Raw genomic sequence first — 5,494 nt, 5'->3', positions numbered from 1 at the left:
GGATAATGAAAATATTCTGGAATTAGGTGTGATGATGGTTGTGCAATTCTGAATGTACAAAGCCCACTCAGTTGTACACTTTAGTGTGAATTATGTTTCAATAAACTCACTATTAAAAATGAGTTCATATAAATGGCTTTAATATATAATTAAGTCATTAAGAACAGTGAGGAAAGATTATTTAATAAATGGCATGGGGACCATTCTACTTTACAATTTTGAGAAGGCAATAAATTTACATCTACACTGTGCTTTAAAATAAATTTCAGAGGGATTAAAGATTTAAACATCAAAATTGAATCATGGAAAAAGCAGAACAAAAAAGTAGAAATAAATATTTATTGGGTATTTATATATGGAGATAAAATAAATTTCTATAGTTAGAAACAAAAGAAGAAACCACAAATTTAACACCTGGGTAGCTCAGTCATGAAGCGTCTGCTTCCGGCTCAGGTCATGATCCCAGGGTCCTAGGATCGAGCTCCACATCAGGCTCCCTGCTCAGCGGGAAGCCTGCTTCTCCCTCTCCCACTCCCCCTGCTTGTGTTCCCTCTCTCGCTGTGTCTCTGTCAAATAAATAAATAAAATCTTAAAAAAAATAAAAGGCTTTATGCTGTGGTTGTGCAGAAAAAAGAAATATCCATTCAGTCTAGGGCAAGGAAATAATAAGGGGCAATGTAAACAAAATGTGAAAAAATATGCATCCATTCATGTAATCAAAGGTGTGTGCCTTAGTAATTACCTGTTCTTCATCTATTAAATTAGCAAACATTATAAGTCTTAAAGATGATGTGAAGGAAGGGTGAAAGTGGTATATTCTCAAGCATAGACAATCAATGTAAGGCAGATTAATATCAAATGATAATTCTGTCACTCATAAGCTATGCAATCTTGGGTAACTAACACAATCCGGAATTTGTATTATTAACTATAAAATGGTGATAATTCCTACCTTATAGCATTGATATGAGGACTAATATTATGTGCAAAGAATCTAGCTGAGTGCTTGGCATGTAATAACTATTCAACAAACAGTAACTATTATAATATTACTGTTGGTATAATAAATTAAGAAAGAAAAAAATTCAGCATTAAGTAACAAGGCCATAAGCAATTAGTTAAAAATAAAATGTTTATATTAATTAATCCAATAATTTTACTTCTGGCAAGATAAATCCTAAGGAAATAATCACTAATACTATTTTTATGGCATTATTTAGAATAGGAAATAATGTCCCATTAGAAGAATGATTAAGTAAATTATGATTCCACTTGCTGGGTGGAAGGATGTGACTGCCATAAAGAATGATAACTGTGAAGACTATGGAGCTTCCTTTTATAAAAAATTGATGCTTCTGTGCACAAACAACAATCTACGGAGTGAAAAGGCAACCTATGGAGTGGGAGAAAATATTTGCAAGTCATATATCTGATAAAGGATTAATACCCAGAAAATATTAAGAATTCCTATAAACTCCACAACAACAGTAGAAAAACAACCTGATTAAAAAGTGGACAAAAGACTTGAATAGACATTTCTCCAAAGAGGAGAAAATGGACAAAAGAACTGAAAGCAGAATCTTGAAGAGATATTTACACTCCCCATATTTGTTGCATCTTTAGTCACAATAGCCAGGACGTGGACACAACCTAAATGTTCATCAACTGATGAATGGATAAAGAAAATGTGATATATGTACATGCAATAGAATATTACTCAGCTTTAAAAAGGAAGAAAATCCTGTCACATGCTACAACCTGGATGAACCATGAAGATATTATGTTACGTGAAATAAGCCAGGCACAAAAAAGCATGTGCTGTATGATTCTACTTTTATGAGGTATCTAAAGTAGTCAAATTCATAGAAACAGAAAGTAAAATGGTGGTTGTCGGGGGCTGGGGAAGGGAGAAATGGGGAGTTGTTGAAGGGATATAGAGTCTCAGTTTGGCAAGATGACAAAGTTCTGTCACAACAGTGTGAATGTAACTTAACACTACTCAAGCATACACTTAAAAATGGTTAAAATGGTAAATTTTATATTATGTGTTTTTTACCACAGTTTAAACAATTTTGTAAAATAGTAAATATGAATTGAGTACTTGTCACTGTGCTGGGTGCTGCAGCCAGAGGGAAGGTGACTTTGGGGAAGTAAAGGCCACATGGTGCAGACAGGGCCATTTGGAAGGAGCAAGCAGAAGCCGTCTAAAATTTTAAAGCAAGGGAAGAGGATGATTCCATTTACATTTAGAAAATAGAAAATAAATTTCAGTGTGGAAAGTGGATTCGATGAATATAAAATTATTCACTACAACTATGCAAAAATATGCATACGAAGGAAAAAACTAAAGGGCATTAGCTTATGGGTGTCTGTTTCCCTTCATTTAAAGAAATTCTTGTTCTTGTCTTCTCTAACCCATAAAGGGTGTAGCCAACAGAGCCACACAATTTGAAATTTATAACAGAATTCTATACCTTTCTCTTGCTTGGCTTACCCCTCCAGTCACGCCAATTAAAGAGCAGTTCAGAGGCTGAGTGTCTCCTGTGCTGCCACCTAGTGGTAACTTCCAAGCTGTCAACAGGAATTAAGATTATGCCCATAACATTTTGTTTCATGTCAAATAATCACAGCCCAATCTAGGAATATGGTTGACATTATTCTAGTAAATAACCTTAAAGTATGTCTCTGTATACTAGTCTTGATTGCAAGTGGTTGGTGGATGAACCTTGTGATCTCTTTAAATCCCTTCCAGCTTTCTTTTATGTGGTTTAAATTGGAAAAAAAAATTTTTTTTTTAAATCTGGAAATTTTATATTAACATGGCATATTCACAATAAGAAATTCTGTTTGTTAGGGTTTTAAAAATGTCAATATTTAGTAATGAAAGGACACTAGAGATTTTATAAAAGTAATGATTTTTTTATATCAAGATATCATGGCTAAATTTTTTAAATTGGCAAATTTGATATTTTCTTTGCCAACTTGTTATTTTGCAGTTAGAAACTTCCTAAAGTGTATGATCAGATAATCCACAGGGACCAAAAATGGTATACTTGGAGATTCAAAAAAAATTTTTTTTATTATAAGAAAATCTGTGGCACTTGCTAATTAATAATTTTTAAATATGAAAGAAAGTAAGGATTTTATCCCATAATTTAAAACTATGTTATAATTAATAGGAAATGTTAATTTTTTTTTTCAGAAGAAAAAATAGACCTTACACATCAAATTGATGTAAGATATTTCAAAATCTTACCTTATGCATCTGGGATTTTTTTTCCCCTTTCCTTTTCTTGTTTATCAGTTGTAAAAACTATGTAGCAAACTTTTCTACTTTTTAAATTCCCAAAGGATGTCTCAGTTTATGAATGAATCCGTATTTTACAAACAAACAAACAAACAAAACAGAGAGAGGATTTGGATTCAGATTGTCTGCTTCCAATTCTGACTATGACCTTTCTAGATACATATTGCTTGGACAAATGAGTCTAATGGTTCTTGTCTGCAAAATGGGGTAAAAACCCTACTGACCTGTAGGGATTTTGAAGGATTAAATGAAATAATGCATACAAGGCACTTATAATACCTGGTTTGTAAGAAATGCTTAAGCAATCTTAGCTAACATTATTACAAATGAAGAGAGTCTATCCTAATGAAATAGGTCAATAATTATCAAAGCAGCATTACTCAAAAATCTTCCACCACATCAGTGGTGTGATTGCTTTAAAGCTTTGTTGTCTGTATGTTGAATAATTGACACTTAACTCCAGTAACTTTTATTTAGGAGTTGTTATTTTGAAGAAATGATGATCACATATGGATACCAGAGTCTCTTCTTCCTTAGAGATCCATCCTGGAACAGAGTGTTCAGAAGAGAGACAAGAAAATGAGCTTGACTGAGAATAAGACCTGTTATAGAGTTTTAATTAAAAGGGCATAATAATTCAAATATTACATAAAGTTTATTCCTACTCCAAAATATTTAAAATAACTTCTTGTACATCAGTGCCTTTTAAGTAAAGTTTTAATAGCTCTTGAATTAAGCAATATATGGTTAAAATTTAAAAGTCATTTTAATAAACAAGGCTTCCAAATGCCATTTGAGGTTTTTTAAAGCATTGATTGTTGCTCACCATGTTGTTTAACTGGGGAAACAGAACAACTGGAGAATCTTTTATGATGTAACGTGCCAGAAGTAAAAATATGTACAGTGTAAATTAAGTACAGAAATCAGAGGGATGCAGAGAAGAGCTTTGAGTTAGGAGTGGAGTAAGGAGATCAGACGAGATCGGGCACGTTCAGTGGAGTAAGGAAGTCATCTATGGAATGTTCTGGAAGGTGCGATGTTGACAAAGTTCTGGATTGTTGGAGACATTGTCATGGACTGTCTTTCAATTAGCAATAATCACGCCTCGGATAAACCTCATTGGCTACGATACTGCCACCGTGCAAAGCTTGTCATGGACTGTCTTGTACTGAGTGAGACTCTGACCAAGGGTCAGGCTGGTCAGGGTAGGCTTGGTGGATGGAAAAGTTGGCATCTCTGCTGGACCCTGAGAAACAGGGGACGGTGGTCAAGGTATCCAAGCAGGAGAGATGGAGTGGGCAAAAATGCAGAATTTGAAATATACCTGGTGTGGTTTGGCCAAAGAAAGAATGCCTGGATGGTGCCTCTGCTAAACATTAGAATTAAATCTCAGATCCCAGTGTGCTGATCTAGCCTCTGTGCTCCTGAGTCAAGGAGGCACTGCTTGTGAAGAGAGCTGCTCTATTCCACTTATTTAGTCATGTTTACTTAATTTACTAAAGAACATGACGTAATCCTTGCTCAAGAATCTTGGTAGTGACAGCTATGTGAACTTGCAATTACAGAGCAGTGTGGTAAGTGCTCAATAGGCTTTATAGCAGAATGCTTAGAGCAAGGGTTTGGCCTTATCTGGACCTGCATTCTCACTGTGTAACCTTGGGTGAGTTGCTTGATCTTTTTAAGCCTCAGGTTACTCACCCATAAAACGGGGACACTAACAAAGCCTATTTCATTTAGGCTCTCATGAAATTTGTGTGATATGATGCCAGCCAAGTTCTTAGCATAATCCTGGCTTGTGGGGAGTACCTAATACATGTTAGCTGGGAAAACCATAGAGGTAGGTATGAGATATACGGGAAACAGTCCACTTATGGGGAAGCCAAAGAAGATGTTATTACAACATAAGACCCAAAGAAGTTAGCTTTACAAAGACAGGGACGTGGGGACTTGGAGAAGAGGAGTAGTTCTAGAGGAGAAAAATTCTAGAGGCAAGAGAGAATAAAAAGTGCGTCGAGGGAACTAGAAATAATGAATAAAAAAACATGTCTGCGGAGGTCGGCAGGTCTTTGATTACGTGGGGTCGTATATTGTTATGGAGTTGTTCAAACTTGCCAAGCACACCTGCCCCATGGGCAATTGGCATTCCCTCTGCCTGGAATGCTGTTCCTCCGGATACCCACACATCTC

General features: G+C 35.4%; 1 pseudogene; it reads right to left on the bottom strand.

Annotated features, from left to right (window-relative positions):
• Positions 1 to 4,379: 4,379 nt before the first annotated feature.
• LOC123845032 (U4 spliceosomal RNA) lies at positions 4,380 to 4,456 on the bottom strand (annotated as a pseudogene).
• Between the last annotated feature and the right edge of the window lie 1,038 nt (positions 4,457 to 5,494).

This window comes from Mirounga angustirostris, unplaced genomic scaffold (genome assembly GCF_029215605.1).
Source record: "Mirounga angustirostris isolate CCGP_5_RB_7025 unplaced genomic scaffold, mMirAng1.0.hap1 SCAF_5, whole genome shotgun sequence".
Lineage (NCBI taxonomy): Eukaryota > Metazoa > Chordata > Mammalia > Carnivora > Phocidae > Mirounga > Mirounga angustirostris.
Note: the sequence above shows the minus strand (reverse complement) of the source record. Positions and strands in the feature narration are given on the sequence as shown.